This window comes from Suricata suricatta, chromosome 11, assembly GCF_006229205.1.
Source record: "Suricata suricatta isolate VVHF042 chromosome 11, meerkat_22Aug2017_6uvM2_HiC, whole genome shotgun sequence".
NCBI classification, from domain to species: domain Eukaryota; kingdom Metazoa; phylum Chordata; class Mammalia; order Carnivora; family Herpestidae; genus Suricata; species Suricata suricatta.
In genome coordinates this window covers 79,969,552-79,987,406 of record NC_043710.1, presented here as the reverse complement: position 1 = coordinate 79,987,406, position 17,855 = coordinate 79,969,552, and the positions used below count along the sequence as shown (strand labels likewise).

General features: G+C 41.0%; 1 long non-coding RNA gene across 3 annotated transcripts in view; it reads left to right on the top strand.

Annotated features, from left to right (window-relative positions):
* LOC115271933 overlaps window positions 1-15,862 on the top strand; it is a 39,514-nt gene extending 23,652 nt beyond the window's left edge. For all 3 annotated transcript variants that reach the window (XR_003900163.1, XR_003900162.1, XR_003900164.1), the window contains 2 exons: window positions 1,604-1,777; window positions 15,773-15,862. This is a non-coding gene — a long non-coding RNA (uncharacterized LOC115271933). The remainder of the gene's footprint in view (window positions 1-1,603; window positions 1,778-15,772) is intronic.
* Window positions 15,863-17,855: the final 1,993 nt, after the last annotated feature.

The window sequence follows — 17,855 nt, the reverse complement described above, 5'->3', positions numbered from 1 at the left end:
AATGAAAAGAAACTGCTGCTACACCCCAAAGCAGGGATGCATAGTACAAACAAACTACTGAGGAAAAAAAAGCCAGACACACAAAGGTGTGTATACTGATCTTATTCAGGATCTAAAGCAGCCAAAATGAATTTATCATGTTAGAAGTTGGGACACTGTTACCCTTGGAAATGCTGTGATTACTGGAATAGGATGGGGGATTTTATTTATTGATCTTTAAGGTGGTTGGTTACATGGTTGTGTCTCTCTCTAGAACTCACCTAAGTATACATATATTTGTATACTTTTATGTAGATATGTTATTTGTAAATTTAAAAATTTATGTAAAAATCATGAATATTGAAATATATCTTGATACCTCTGTGAAACTTACATAATCATATAGTATGGACAAAGTATATAGCAGAATAAATATACTAGCTAGAAGAGATTCATGGAAAATGTTTTTACTGCTGGGGTGCCTGGATAGCCAGTCGGTTAAGCATCCGACCCCAGCTCAGGTCATGATCTTGCAGTTTGTAGGTTCAAGCCCTGCATTGGGCTCTGTGCTGACAGCTCTGAGACTGGAGACTGCTTCAGATTCTGTGTCTCCCTCTCTCTGCTCCTCCCCCCTCTCATGCTATGTCTCTCTAAAATGAATAAGCGTTAAAATTTTTTAAGTATTTTTACTGCTGATTTGATGTTTTTTGTTTTTACATGCACAATTGCACTTATGTATTTAAAAATAGATTCTTACTCATACTCTGATTATCTACAGCTCAGTGTAGACTAACAAATGGGTATTTCCATTAAAAAACGACAACCCAAACAACTCCATTAGGATTCTATTATAAATCCTTATTAGACTTTAAACATGTATTAGACAGGTACCCATTAAGAAAGGTTTTAGATGAAAATTTCAAAGTGTTTATTGATCCCTCAGGGGCAATTGTAGTTTATTTCCTTTTGTAGTTTCTTTGAAGCTTTGATTGGCTTTAAGAAGCGGCAGCCATTGATGTAAGTTGAATCCCTGATCTAATTGTTTAAATGCATAAAAGATATTAGTGAATATGTTCAAAATGAGATTTACCTGCATGGACTTTATAAGGTTTCTTTCTTTCTATGTTTTATAAATTTCCTTTACTTTGTGGAATGTTTTTTCAAGACTGTGGAATACATTTTAATTTAGTCACCAGACCATAAAGTATTAGAAGCTTTAAAGTGACCTTGCCAACTGGCACTCCACCACAGACTGAGTACATTTGTATAATGGAGTAGTATACAGCCCAATAGGTAATTTCCCAAGTCCCTGTAAACATATGCCCAAAAGGAAGCTAATTTTACATTGCCATCTCAGATGTAGGATAATTACAAATATTCAATAATCACAAATGCTTCCAATTCCCTTTTTTAAAGTCAAGTCTTCATCAGGTGCTGGGGATACCAAAATAACACATCTTGTCCTCAAAATGAATTCATAATCCTGCAGGGAAGAGAGACAAGCAAATTTTGCAAGTAGAATTTCACAGAGTGAAGGTTACCACTGTGCTCTGTACACTTTAGTCGCTGACTGTTTGACATCCCTCATCATATCAACAGCACAAATTTCTCCACCTTTTATTAGGGTGGGGATGGAGGAATGGCAGCCTGAATATGATACATCCCTGCAACTTGGACACTGGCCTACCTGAATCACGGACCATATGCTGCTCTCCCAGAGATGACTCAAGTGGGCTCTATGCAAAATCAGCCCAACAAGCTTGTACTGAGTATTATGCAGGATCTATGTGAGATAAAGGTATGTGTTTGTGTGTGTGTGTGTGTGTGTGTGTGTGTGTGTTTACAACAAAACTGCATATTAATTCTAAAACTTTTTATACGAATCTGGTCCTATGTTCATGATCATGTTGCTTTGAGGTAAAGTTTATTTCTTCTTTCCAATATCCATGTATTTTATTTCTTTTTTCTTGTCTTAGACACAAGTACAATATTAAATAGCAGCAAAGTTGCCATCTTTTTCTTGTTCTTTCAATAATTCTCTATAAGTATATGTGTTTAGGGGTTATGTCAATAAAAATGGTAATTTCATATGATTCAACATAAGAGATACAATTTATAAGATTAATGATGTTTCTTTCTATTCCTAATTTGTTAAGATATTTTTCATCATGACTAAAACTCATCAAATGCTTGTTAAAATCTTTTTTGCTGCTTATGTATTTTTGAGAGGGAGAGGGAAAGAGTTGGAGATGGGAAAAGTGAGAGGAAGACACAAAATCCAAAGCAGACTACAGGCTCTGAGCTGTCAGCACAGGGCTCAAACTCACAAACCAGGAGATCATGACCTGAGCCAAAGTCAGAGGCTTAACCAACTGAGCCACCCCCTGGGTTCTTGGGTTCTAACTATTTTTCTCTGCATAGTGGCTTGAGATGTGCTGACTTTATGAGTGTGTTAATGAGGGTGAGAATAAAAGAGGGCATTGAGAAGAAGCAATGATGGTTTGCTAATGCAAACCATAATCATAGATGATACATGTAAGAAGAGGTGTTGTTTTCCATTTGTTCAGCTTTTTTTCTTGTTGTGAGGACAGGATCAATGGCTTCTAAACTGTTTAAATGTTGGCCTGGCAATAGAGTTCTGAATTCCTTCTTTTTTCAAACCCATTCTTGTTCCAAATTTCCCTTAGCCTGGAGAAAGCAATGGTTTTTTTTTCACTTACAGAAGAAAAAAAAACAACTGTTATAAATTTGAGGCACAATCATATTCAACTCATCTTTTATTATTTTGCAATGGCATTTGGCACTTTGGAAGACCCTGTGGCTCTGTCGGGTGTGTGTGTGTGTAAGGCTGCCAGTAGGATTTGCTCTTCTTCTCTGAGGTGTTTCTTATATTTGTGTAGAAACTTTCTAACTTATTAAGCAAATCTACCTTGTTGCCTTACAATACACAGGAACACAAGATTTTTCTACTGAATATTTTCTTGTTCTTGCCTTCCACCTGCATATACACTCAATTTTTCCATTTAAGGAAATTTCAGAAACCTGCTCCTCATCCTTCATCTGCCCTGGCATAGTGCTCAGTTCATAGGGTTTCAATAAATCCTTGATGAGGTGATAAACAGATAAAACTCATAACTCTTCACTTTGGGGCAACAAAAACAACCTTCCACACTACAGCTTTCTGATCAGAATGGGCAGGATACAAGATTGTCATGACTTACTTCAAAATGAAAATGGGGGACTCTGCTCACACATGATGAAGAATTTCAAACTAGTGACAGCAGAGCATTAATGCAAGTAAAAGATCCTGTGTGGCTTCATGGGATGCACATCCAGACAGCTGGTCTGCCTTTGAGTCATGTCTTCCTCAAACTAAATATCTGGTTTCCTTTGCATTATGACACAGTCTCTCATGTCACATCGTCTTCATTGAGAATTCCTCAAGTCTCTGTTATCCTGCATACTTCTCATGCAAGAGATCTGTTTTCCAGCTCTTACTTAGTCCTCCAAGCAAGACACTTCATTCCTGAGTGATTGTCCCGGAATTGGATAGATGGTAGCCCTGCCCACCTGCCCTAGGGGTAACAACTGAACTTCCTATCAACACTTAGATTCATTTCTGGAAATAAGATCACAGCATTAACCATTGTCAGCCTATTCTCAAGTACACCCCCTTCGATCATACTTTACTTAACCAGCTCATGCTTCTATAGTTGTTGGGGTCCTAGAGGTAAGTGCAGAACATTGCCACAAGTAAAATCATTTTTTGTTAATTATTATACATAAAGGACTTTCTGAATTTTGTGGCTTTCATTGGCATGAGAGTTTGATGACTCCACTAACTTAGTTAAAATTCACTTCATTTAGATCATTAATGAAAACATTAACTATCAATAAATATATACCTTTTGTAACTAAACCCAAGTCTGTCTGCCTGGTGAGCAACAAGGCTGATCATTGAGACATCAGGTATGCAACAAGAAAAGGGTTTCTTTGAGAGGCAACCAAACAAGGAGACAGAAGAGCAAAGCTCCTCTCTTCCACCTCCCTGAAGTGAGAGAGAACATTTTTTTTATAATCATAGGGGTTGAGATTACAAACATATTGATGAAAAGGGCAAGGAAACTTATGATTATTCATGAGGAAAGTTGGAATGTGTACAGTGAGTAAGCATATATGTAACATACATCCCATGTTCACTTTGGGATGGAGACAATACCAGCAGGAGGCAAAACTCAATTCCTGATGTCAAGAGGTTATCTTACAAGAAGGAGAAGGAGGAGAGCGGCAAGATGGCAGAGAAGTAGGGAGCTCTGTAGTCTCCACCCGCATGCAACTATCAAACTAAGAATGTCTAAAGCCACAATACTCTGATCTGCATGAATGGGAGGTGTACACACAGAGTCCTTATAGAAGACAGCATAATGGATGCCTAAATGAGTGCGAACTGGGACCAAGGGCTCTGGGAGAGGGAGAGCTGGCCCAAAGTGGAGCCACGAGAGAGTGCTCAGAAAAGTGGCACAGGGCTGCAGAGGGCTCTATGTGCAGAGATGGCACAGGGCCGTGGAGGGCCCTGGGCAGGCGGAGTGACCATGCAGAGCGGCAGAGAGCCTAGGGGAAGAGAAAGAGAAACTGAAAACGCTCATAGAGTGGTCTCTGGAGAGGGGAGAGAATTCAGCCTGGGAGAGACACAAACATACCATATATAGCTGCTGGGCTCAAGGAGAGAAATTCGTCCCCCTCAGCGGGCTTGTTCTCCCTTGGGCTCAGCAGGTTGCTGACTCCAGACGGAGACAGGGAAAAGCTGGCTCCCCAGTCTCCTTACTCAACACTGGCTAGGAAACTGCCCACTTGTGGGAGGACATTTCAACTGGGGCTGCAGCATTAAAGTTCATGGACTAAGATTTAGAAACGTGGCAGAGCTTAAAAAAAAAAAAAAGCAATTTGGCCCACCTGTGGCACGGGGAGATCGGATTCAAGAGAGTGGCTTGCAATGTGTGGTCTGAGGGGGACTTGGGGCACCGCCATTTTTCTCCTCGCAACCACTAAGATGGGGCATCAGAGAGTAGCCCCTGAGACTGACGTACCCACACCAAACCATGCCCATATGCCCAGGAGAGCTGCTTTTTTTCTTTTTAATTTTTTCCTTTAAAAAAAATTTTTCCCCTTGTTTTCTCTTTTCTATTTTCCTTTTTCCTTCCTTTCTCCATTTCCTCCCTTGAGTCTGGGAAAGACCAACATTTATGCACTGCTGTGATTAGGTCAATTCTTGTCATCCAGATATCTTTTTCCTTATCTCATTCTTATCTTTTCCCTCCATGGGTTTTATGCTCACAGACTGTCCTCTGTCTTGGCTGTTTCTGTCCCCCACCTTCTTTTTTTTCTTTTCATCTCCTTTCTTTTATTTCTGTTCTTCCCCCCTCCCCCCTTTTGGTTTGCTTGGTTTATTTGTAGGTGTGTTTGAGTGCTTTTGTTCCCTGTGTGTTTTGTGTTTGTCTGTTTTCCTTCTCAGGGATACCTCAAGAAAGCCCACAGCTAATATCATCCTCAATGGGGAAAAACTGAGAGCTTTTTCCCTGAGATCAGGGACACAGCAAGGATGTCCACTCTAACACTGTTCTTTAACATAGTGCTGGAAGTCCTAGCATCAGCAATCAGACAACAAAAGGAAATAAAAGGCATCAGAATTGGCAAAGAAGTCAAACTTTCACTTTTCACAGATGACATGATATTCTACATGGAAAACCCAATCGACTTCACCAGAAGCCTTCTAGAACTGATCCATGAATTTAGCAAAGTCGCAGGGTACAAAATCAATGTACAGAAATCAGTTATATCTTTATACACTAATAATGAAGCAATGGAATGAGAAATCAAGAAACTGATCCCGTTCACAATTGCATAAAAAACTATAAAATACCTAGGAGTAAACCTAACCAAAGATGTAAAAGACCTGTACAATGAAAACTATAGAAGACTTATAAAAAAATTGAAGAAAACACAAAGAAATGGAAAAACATTCCGTGCTGATGGATCAGAAAAATAAACATTGTTAAAATGTCATTATTACCCACAGCAATTTACACATTCAATGCAGTCCCAATCAAAATTGCACCAGCATTCTTCTCAAAGTTAGAATAAACAATCCTAAAGTAATATCCCAATAACCCAAGTAATATTGAAGAAGAAAACCAAAATTGGAAACATCAGAATCCCAGACTTTTGTCTCTACTACAAATCTGTCATTATCAAGACAGTATGGTATTGGCACAAAAACAGACACATAGACCAATGGGATAGAATAGAGAACCCAAAACTGGACCCACAAATGTATGGCCAATTAATCTTTGACAAGGTAGGAAAGAGTATCCAATGGAAAAAAGACAACTCTTTAACAGATGGTGCTGGGAACACTGGATAGCAACATGCAGAAGAATGAAACCAGACCACATTCTTACACCATACACAAAAATAAACTCAAAATGGATGAAGGACCTGAATGTGAGACAGGAAACCATCAAAATCCTAGAGGAGAAAGCAAGAAACAACTTCTTTGACCTCAACCACAGCAATTTCCTATTTGACACATACCCAAAGGCAAGGGAATCAGGAAAAAAAATGAACGCCGGGGATCTCATCAAGAGAAAAAGCTTTTGCACTGCAAAGGAAACAATAAAAAAAACTAATAGGCAACCAACAGAATGAGAAATGAAAGTTGCAAATGACATATTAGATAAAGGGCTAGTATCCAAAATCTACAAGGAACTCACAAAACTCCACACTCAAAAAACGAATAATCCAGTTAAGAAATGGGCAGAAGATCTGAACAGACACTTTTCCAAAGAGGACATCCAGATGGCCAACAGGCACATGATACGATGTTCAGCATCATTCATCATCAGGGAAATACAAATCAAAACCACACTGAGATACCACCTTACACCAGTCAGAGTCACTAAAATGAACAAGACAAGAGGTTATAGATACTGGCAAAAATGTGGAGAAATGGGCACCCTCCTACACTGTTGGTGGGAATGTAAACTGGTACAGCCGCTGTGGAAAACAGTTTGGAGGTTCCTCAAAAACTATCAATAGAACTCCTTTATGACCCAGCAATAGCTCTGCTGGGGATCTACCCAAGGGATACAGAAATGCTGATGCATAGGGGCACATGTATCCCTGTTCATAGCAGAATTTTCAACCATAACCAAATCATGGAAAGAGACTAAATGTCCATTAATTGATGAATGAATCAAGAAGATGTGGTGTGTGTGTGTGTATTGGCCACAATCCTGTATATATACACGCACACACACACACACACACACACACACATTGGGATACTACAGGGTAATGAGAAAGAATGAAATCTTTCCATTTGTAGCAAAGTGGATGGACCTCAAGGGTGTCATGCTAAGTGAAATACGTCAGGCAGAGAAGGACAGATACCATATGTTTTCACTCATAGTTTTAACAGGAGAAACCTAACAGGGGACCATGGAAAGGGGAAGGGGGGGAATGTTAGGGAGAGGGAGGGAGGAAAATCATGAGAGACTCTTGAATACTGAAAAACTTAGGGCTGAAGAAGGAGGGGGTCAGGGGAAGGGGGGTGATGGTCATGGAGGGGGCACTTGTGGGGAAGATACTGGATGTTATATGGAAACCAACTTGGCAATAACCCATTAAAAAAAAGAAGGAGAAGGAGCTATGGGCATGCCCTGAGAACCAGTATAAATTGGATGGTGTCTTGGGTTCATTACCTTAGTTAAGGAATGCAGGGTCTTGCTTATTCATGGGCTGGAGATTGTATCAGTGACCTTGAGTCCCGTCTTCTGTGGAGACAGCTAATATATTTGTTATGGGGGTATGAAAAGACATGGTGGGTCACTAGGTAGCAATAGTTCTCTGAAAAACAACCTTTAAATTTTCTGGTAGTTTCAACTGTCCCTTTGGGTATACATTTTTTTTAATATAACACAATTTATTTTTTTTAACATATGCATTATTTTCCATCATTTACAATACAGTAGTTACAATGACACTCCAAACAGAAAAGCAAAGAAATCAAAACACCAACTTCTATTTCATGTAATTAGACTTTTACAGAAATTAGAAGGTTAAGTAACAACTAGTTAATCACCTAATTTCACTGCTATCTGAAGTGGCGATCCTTATATAGCAGCTTATCTATGATACATTTATTTAAACCTCTAAGAGGTCTTTGGGAAACAGGAGCCAGTGCCCATCTTTTTCCCAATCACCTACGAAGTTTCAGGTAGCTGGGACAGAAATATTGGTGAGACCCCGGACCTGTGCATTAACCAGGGAGTTATAGCACACATGGAAACCACAATCCTGGGCCTTTAATGGGAAATGATGAATTAGTGCTATAGCTATTGGACACTGGATTGCCAGCATAGAGGAGATGGTGTTTTTTGGGTTTTTTTTTAATCTACTCATTAGGAAGCTTGACCAGAGCATATGGGTGCTGAGATGAGCTTTGAAGAACTGGCCACACTTGACACAAAAGAGAAGAGTGGGTGGGCTTTCCAGGCCAAGAGATGAATGAGGACATAGGAAGAAGAGGGTATGTGTAGGAGAGAGTGAGGGCCAATGTGGCAGAGACAGACTTTACATGAAAAGGTTGCTGAATTTAATAGGGGGCAGTACTTGGCATCACCAGGACTGAAATGTCTGTGGGGAAACATCTATGATGGTAATCACCTGGCAAATTCAGGGCCTACATGTCCTATAGGAACTCAGCAAGGCCTAGGGGAGCTGGGTAAGAGGGCAGCTTTAGGTACCAAAGGGGCGGGCCCCCATTTGTGTAAAGGACAAACATTCCCATTTTGCCTTGCCACCAAGGGCCTTCTCGGGACAAGATACTTGGCTCTGAGGCTGGCTGGTTTGTACTTCCTGCCCACCTCTCTAGGTGCTTCTGTGCCCTTCTCCAAATTCAGTAGCTGTGTGAGTGGCAAAGACCCAAGGAGAAGGAGCACATGCCAGAAATACGTAATGGCCCTGGGAAGGAACACCAGGCTGGCTCCTCAGAACTACATCTGTGAAGTTATGCAGCTCCTTCTCCTGGGTGATCCTCCCCCCAAACACTCTTCCACAGCTGCCAGTAACCAGCTCCCAGCAGTGGGCTTGGGCCACTCAGACATCTCCCTCAGTTCAGAGGATCTCTGGGGGTGGGGGTGGGGCTCAGCTCTTAAAGGGGTCACCAGCTTCCCTAATGGCTAGAGGGGCTGAATGTCTCTTTTCATAACACTTTGCTGTCAGTACAAACACATTATTAGCCTATCTGTGCCCAATGAGAGATCTAGCTCCTCTCATCTCTCCCAGGAAGGGAGGTATTCTTTAGGGATGCTGTGGCTTCCTCCCCACAGCCATGTTCACTCCTCTTCCCCTGGCAGCAATGGCAGAAAAGGAGGGGGCTCAGACCTGGATCCTGGAGGATGGAGCCGCAGCACTGATGTGTTTCCTGCAAACATGCATCCATGAGCTGTCTACAGAGCCCCTGAGTGCCATCTGTCTCAGACCACGTCTCTAGGCAGATACAGCATTTGAGAAAGCAAGACCAGTCACCCATGTTATGTCTCACTGGCTGCTCGTAGGCCTGTTGCACATGGAGCCATGTTTAATGTTCCAGGAGACAGGCAAACCTACAGCAAAAGCAGCCCATGGGTTTCATTTATTGAGAATCTAATGTGTCCAGATACTCTGTAGCAAATTCTCAGCATTCCTTTGGGAAAACTTCCATAAGCCCTCAGGTCCCTCCTCTGTGTTTTTCTGTCACCACAATCTATGACAATTTCTGATCCTTTCACTGTGCTAAAATCTCCGTAAATGTAAGAAGTGGATCTGTGTCTGTCCTAGAACAGGTTATTAATGAATTTTTGTGTTTACTGAATCTTTCCAACAACTCTGAGTCATGGGTTTGTTTAGCCCTATTTGAGATTTGTGTTGTTGTTGAGTATCCTGGATAGGGACTCCTATGTGTCTAACTCAAAAGCTCAGGTATTTTCATGTGCCTGTGGTGTCCTGTCATGAGAGGAAGGCACACCACATTTTGGTCATTGTACTTCCAGGAGGGGGTGTTGTGTTGCACTGTCTGGCCACCTTCAGGACTGACTCCACCTGCAGAAGTGTTGGTTATTGATGTTTCACTGACCCTCTGCAGCAAAGACCCTCCCCTGAAGGAAGGTGCCCCCTTCCCCAGATTATTCCCTTTCCTGAGGACAGCTGCATCTAGGAATTAGTGAATTCAGCATTACAAAGGTCCCTCTGGCTTCCACAAGGATGACGCCAGAAGGCATCCCAGCTCCAGAGCCCCTGGTAGGATAGGCATAACTCTCTCCTGCAGTGGCACCACTGTTTGACTTCTGCTTGTGCCTGACACAACTTCTCTCATCTCTTATGGGTACTGTTCCAAGAGCATTTCTCAGTAAACTTTCTGTATGCAAATCTCAGAGTCCTGGAGTCTGTTTCCCTGGGAACTCAACCTACATCAGTTGGTACAGGATGTGATCTTAGGATGCAGACTCTAAAATGGGATTTTGAAGATGCCTCATCCAGCAGCGAGGGCTTGTCACTGGTGGGAAATGAAGCATACGGTTGTGGTGAAATGTTAAAACTTTCACTGGTGAAGATGTATGCTAGGGTACTGATGGAAGAGAACACATTTGTGAGGGCATTTGTACCCACTAGAAACAGCAATATTAGATAACACAGACATTTGGGGGAAATAATAATTATTATGGACTATGGGATTTGATGGCCATTTTTGGCACCATTCAGTGAATTGGAGGAAGACAATAAAAAACAGATGGTAATTAATCATCAGTAGAAGGCAATGTGTGAAAGCCAGAGTGCCTCCTTGGCACCATATGCCTACAGTTTTCCTCTGCAGGCAGAGGGCAGAAAAAGCTGAAGATCAGACCCAGACTTTCCTTGAGGGACAGAGCTTCAGAGAAGTTGGGATACTCAACTCTGGCAGGATTTCTTTGCCATATTCAGGATATCTTGGCCTAGAAGGACTTCTACCTGATTAGAAAGGCATGGGCTCTTGGAATTGGGAATAGGGATATTTAAGTCAATGCTCTTTAAGTTTGAATTCCAGGATTCCTTGAGTTCTCTGTATCTGCGGAAGTCACCCATTCCTCCTGGCAGAAGGTCAGCACTTGAAGACACCTTAAAGGTTACTACCTTGCAAGGCAACAACTCTGACACATCCTCCTGATTAGCATACCAGTAACTAGAACCCAGTCATGATGTGGAAGTGTTGGACTTGCTAAAGAAAGAAAGGATTACAATACAAAACAAAGGATTGTAATATGGATTACAATATGACACAAACATGATACCTCTAGGATCAGGTGAGGGAAGCCAGAGAGTAACAGAGAGCTACATAAGCAGGTGAGCCCCTATATTATCCTCCAATGTTGCACTTCTATCTCACCTTAGAGAACACCTATGGACAGTCCTGTATGATGACCAGCTAGTGGAGATTGAAAGGTCCAAAATTGGTTCACAGAAGCTTGGATAGGTATAAGATAAAAAGGACTACAATATACTATAAGAACACAGAGGGAGTCTTTGAAAGACAGTGATGATGGGAAAACCTGCCACTAGGAAAAGCTTGAAGTGGTGCACCTGGTTATTCACCTTCAGTGGAAAGGAGAGATACCAGGGAATATATATGGTCCCGTGGTCAGTAGTAAGTAGTTTGGTTGGTTGCTCAGGGTCCAGGAAGAGGAAATACTGTACGATTAGAACAAAGAGGCCTGGGAAAGAATCATGTAGATGGGCCGACAGTACACAGCATGAAGTAAACATTGTAGCATCTATCAAGGAGCATCCATGATAGAAGAGGATAAACATCAAGCAGGCAGAGTAATCTTTTCAGTTGCCATCAGACAGCCTCTATCATTTGCCAGCCTGGCCATCAGCTAGTGCCTGGGTGAAGTCGCGGGGATGGAAGAAATGGAGGCTATGCAGTGGCCAGAATATTAGGTTTCCACTTGCTCAAACAGATTTATCTGCTGTCACTGCTATACGTCCAGCCTCAAAGCAACAGAGATCAGCTAAATCCCCAATACTGCACCATTAGTTGAAGAGGTCAGTCAGCCACTCAGTGGCACTCAATGGTTGGACCTCTTTCAACTTAGATAAAGCAGAAATGCATCTTGAGTAAAACTGGCCCATTCTGAGTAAAGACTTGTCTTTTTTATTTATAATATCTCAGCCAACACCTCTGTTTGAGGGCTTTCATAGTACTTGATCTACTAACACTGGATCCTGCATTATATCACGTTGGGCCAGGAAACCTACTTTGGACTTTGTGTCAGAGGCAAGAAATAAGACTTCATTCAAGTAGAAGTAATGCATTACTTCTCATCTTTCAATCTATACCTCCCCATAAGACCAGCTAAAGCCTCCGTTGTAACTGCATGGAAGTTCAATGTTACCTTCTGCTCAATCTTGCTTCCCTTACTCTTTTCTGATGCTGTTGCTGATAAATCTCCCAAATAAGGGAGTCCTATTTCAGAATCATTTTCGTGGAAAACCCAACCTATGACTCCTGCTTTATCAAATACAGCCAACTCAATTCCACAGACAGATTCTCAGCTGGATGAGAGCTCTACAGGGAAGTGGTAGGGATAAAAGAATTACTGTCAGCCACACTAGGTAGAATTCTTGGACATATTGGCACATGACAGGTTTTTGAGTGGTTTGTTTTCAGAAACAAAATGAGTCTTACTCCTTTTCCAAGATTTATGTCATCATAGAGGTGGGAATGGCTGGCCCGATTGTCTTGTGGGGATGGAGTGTGAGTCCTCTGAGATGACTCTAGTTTAAAATAGTAGTTACCTATGTATCAGTGATTTAGAGCAGAGAAGAGAGGGCCAGATTAGCAAAAATAATAAAAATAGCAAATAGGTAGGACTTCTGCTACCCTCTAGGTCTGGGAGGTCGCTCTATCCATTGACACTGTAGATGGCAGGCTGTGTTCTTGTATTCTCAACCCTGAGTATTTAGTTTGAAGCTTCTCAGTTTGTAGGGTTTGAAAACAGATCTTTCCCTTTGAAATCTCATTGGTTGGTGTAGCTTTTCTCTTCCATAGCATTGTGTGCACTCTGAGAATAGAAACTGGAGTTCCTTCCAATTTCTTTGATAAATCTCTTCTCACTGGACAGGGTGACATTCTTGATTCCTATCCCCCATTTCCCCATGTTAGGCAGGTATACTGCCAGCTTACAGTGTTCATTACTGTGCTTGGAACAGAGAGGGGTATTAGTAAATGTGTGTGAATGATTGGAGGCAAATGTAGAAGACACACTCTACTAGCTGGACAGATGCTCAGCTCCTCCCTGCAGAGTCAACCTGACAGGCTTCTTGCTCAGGATTGTAAATGCTGTGTGGCTTCCTCATGGAGAGTCTTGGTTTGAAGGAAGTGAGGATTTACCTCCACTGTAAGATTACCAGTGGACTCTCCCTCTCTTTCTGCCCCTCCCCAACTCACATGCACAGGTGTGCTCCTTCTCTAAAAATAAAATAAAATAAACATTAAAAAAAAGAATTCCAGCTGAATACACTGGATGGGAACCTGGGTGGCTCAGACGGCTAAGTGCCTGGCTCTTGATTTTGTCTCAGGTTATGATCTTGCAGTTCATGAGCTCGAGCTCTTTGGGCTCTGCACCGACAGAGTGGAGCCTGCTTGGGATTCTCTCTCTCTCTCTCTCTGCCCGTTACCCACTCACACTCTCAGACACGCTCTCTCAAAAGAATAAATAAATAAAATAAGGTTATTTAAAAAAAGAATACCAGTTGATAGGGCTGCATGTGTATATGAGCCTAGCCATCTCGCAGCTCTGGCTAAGGGCTCGTTCATTTTATCATACTTCATATATCTTGTGTTTTATATGCTGAGTGAGGAGATAAATCTAGTCAGATGAATTAATCTGTCACAAAGGATGATCGTGTACTTCTGTTTTATGCCTATGTCTATACTTTGAAGTGTAATATGTGTGTGAGTGGGGGTTCCTAACAAGAATCCAAGGTCCTATCTGATGCTGTCTACTCCCCAAGGAGTCCCTGACTGAACCTTTTCATCTAAGGGAACCAAAGTCAAGACCTGCCTTTTCTTGCAGCCTTTTCTTCCCATGTTTGGTACAGTGAAAATTTGTGTTCTCTCCCTTCCAAGTGGCTCTGGGCTCACTTTTTCCTCACAATCTGTTCCTCCCTCTTCTCTTCTCCAGCAATGCTGGCCCTGAGCAGATACAGAGAGTGGGGCTGGGGTCCTCCCAATCTTCACCTCCTCCTGAAGCCTTGTAGACAGAACACCACTAATTTGAGCTATGGTGTGGTCTTAGGAAAGAGCTGAAGGAAGGGAGTCTCACCCTTCCCACTCCCCTTGACCAGCTCCCCCATTCCCCTTGTGGGGTTTTTTTGGAGGTATTATTTGTGTGTTTCCCAACCAGAGGAAGCATGCAAATGGTGACTATTTTAGGCTCAGTAGGAGAATGGGCAGCATCTGACCATCATTATGGGGTAGATAGTGGCTACAGGGGAGAATGTGGGAGAGGCAGGTTCTGAAAGCCTCCCTCTTGCACCGTGGTACGGTCAGTTTTCCATTGTACTGTGACATTCAGCATGGGATCAGACACCAGCACAGAAGTAGAGTCTCAGTAGTATTCATTAAATGATCTTCCCAGGAGTTGCCAGACGTGGGTGCTCAGAGACTAAAAGCAGAGGCAAACACTGGGTTATTGTTTCTTAAAGCCTGCTACTTGTGGGAGAGTAGGAATTACTGGGCTTAGTTAACTTTGGTGAGCAACAGGACCAGAGGGGCATTGACTTTACTGTTGATGGCCCAGGCTAAGTTAGTTATCTCCTCTACCCTTATCAAGGCTGGGGAAGAGGGGAGATCATCCTACATGTTTGTCATAAAGCCTCATTCATTCATTCAGTCAACAGACTTTTACAAAACATGTGCCTGAATCCAGAAACACAGACATGTTTCTGTCCTCTAGAGGTTTGCTACCTGAACAGGAAGAAAGCCAAGTGAACACAGCTCAGGAAGAAAGATCAGGGAGGTGTCTTCAGTCTTCACTTACAGAGTGAATTGTGGGAGGCTGCAGAAACATGTCGCTCCATTAATTATCTCCATGCAGTAGCTTGAGTGCAAATAATCTGGGGGTGGAAACTTCTCTTAAATATTGGCAAAAGCTCAGAGACACACTGACATAGAAGAGCAAATACTAAATGACCCCAGTTACATCAGCAATTTAACAGTCAAACTCAAAGACGCAGAGAGAATGGTAGTTGCCCACAGCTAGGGAGAGGGATGAATTGGTAAAAAGGTACATAATTTCACTTAAATATCTTGATTAAGTCCTAGAAACCTATTGTAGGACATCATGAATATAGTTAATAGTACTTATATACTCATTTTGTTAAGGGGGTAGATCTTATGTTAAATATTTTTATCAAAAAGAAGAGAGGAAGAGAGGAACCTTTTAGAAGAGATAGTTAAGTTTATGGCATTGTATATGGTGACAGTTTCGTGGGTGTACACTTTAAGTTTATCAAGATATACACATTAAATATATACAGATTTTTGCACGTCATTCATACTCCAATTTAAAAAAAATGTATATTTAGAAAAGCTATGAATTTTTTTCTTCAAAAGCAAAACAAAATAATATACACTAAATCTAGTTCCAGATAAAATTCTTCTTATTGATATTTTAGTTACTTTTTCCTCTTTCTTCTCTCCCACCACCTCCAGCAATGATGTAGGACTGCCAATCACCTGCCTTGCACAGCAGCTCAGAGATGTTTGAATTGTTAATAAAAAAACTCTACCCTCATCATTCCATCTCTTCTGTGCTTGCCTGGTCATCTTTTCATGCAGACTCCGCAGCACATCTGCAGTGAGCTTTTAGGGACTGCTATCACAGCTACCAAGCTGTGAGAAGGAAAATCAGAGAAGCTCAAAATGGGGGATAGGTCAATGGGCTGTTTTTAGAAACCTATTTGGAAGTGATTTCAAAATGAGTGGCAATAAGAAAGAATCACATCTATATCCATTATACAGAGTCACCTTTTAAGATTTTTTTTCCATTTGCTGCCTCACTAGATATATGTGCATTTTCTTTTTAACTGAACTTTTGTTCGTTATAACTCACATCATCATGACCTTTTATCCCTAAAATATTTCAATATGTATTTCTAAGGAAAAAATGTTATCTTTTATGCCAACAGTACTACCAATTTCAGTAAATTGACTATTAACACAGAGTTTAATCTAATTACTAGCTGCATTTCATTTTGTCAGCTCATAATGTCTTTTTTATCACATTGTTTTTCTTCCAGTAAGGGATTGATCACATATTGTACTGTGAGATCATATCTTACTGTCTCCTTTAATTTGTGCCCCAGTCTTTTTAAATAAAATCTATTAAGACTTGGAAGTTTTTGAAGAATTCAGTTAATCAGCCATTTTTATAAACCCTCTCCTATTTGGAAATTCTTGTTCTGAAATTTATCTTTGCTCAAACTTTGAAGTGTGATTTTACATATTGTATTCTTGTAGACTTTACAGCAACTTAGAACCAGAATCAGGCCAGAATGACAGTGCCAGAAATAGCAGGCTGTGCAGGGGATTTTTCTGAACAGAAAGACTCCCTGCAGCAAAGGCAAAGTAGGGGTAGAAAAGTAGGATGTTTGGAACTGGGGGAGTGTGGGTAAGCTCTTGTTGCAAAGGAAGCAGACAAAGGGCAGAGCTATCACTCTGGGACTCTCATCAACATGGGTGGGAAAATGTCCAGGCTCCTGTCTGATTCATTAGAATTAGCTAGGCTATTTAGGCAGTAAAAGAGAGAAAAGGATACAGTGGTGAATTTCAGCAGTCTATAATTTTAATTATGAGGTTTTAAGTATTGTAATTCTATTATGTGCCTATCTAATACAGGGAGATAAATATAAATCTATCTATCTATCTATCTATCTATCTATCTATCTATCTATCTACCTATCCATTTATCTATCTATCTATCTTTTTCAAGAATTATTGAGAGATCAGTAGGGATTTTGGTGAAAATCCAGGAAGTCAAATGTAAATCTGTATATCTATATCAACATCTCTCTCTTTCTCATCTATCTACCAATGACTAGACATTATTTAAAAAAGTATTTAGAGTCTAAAAGGGATTTTGGTGAAACGCTAGAAAGTAGAATGGAAAATCAAGATTCCTTTGCCATAAGTGTAATTCAAAACAAAATGAAGATATTGCTGTATAAAACTCTAACTGCTTTCTTTTTTTAAAACATTTAAAAAATATAATTTATTGTCAAATTGGTTTCCATACAACACCCAGTTCTCATCCCAACAAGGGCCCTCCTCAAAGGTTTGGAATAACTAAACAGAAGATCTCACCCATTCTTTAAAGTTTAAAGTATGCATCTTGGGGCAGAAGATCTCACCCATTCTCCAGGTTTAATGTGTGCAGCTTGGGGCAGGGAACTAAATTGCTCTGACTAATACAGGAGGAGAGTTTGAAATGTTAGGTTGACTGGGAACCTTGATGAAAGGAGAAATGTACCTTCAGGCTAGGCACTGCACAGCTGGAAGGAAGGGATTTCAGAAATCTCAGGATTGGAGCAGCCTTTAAGGACTTAGGAAGGCAAACAATTATGGAGAGAATTTTTTTTTAAATCTATTTGCCATGGGGTAAACTAACACCTCCAGTGTTATAAGCTGTATAAATACTATTATATTTACGATATCATTAATAGAGGACATTGCTCCCTAATGCTTTTCTATGAAGTTGGATGATGGGGGGAAACTTGAGAACTTGAGAGCATGTTCA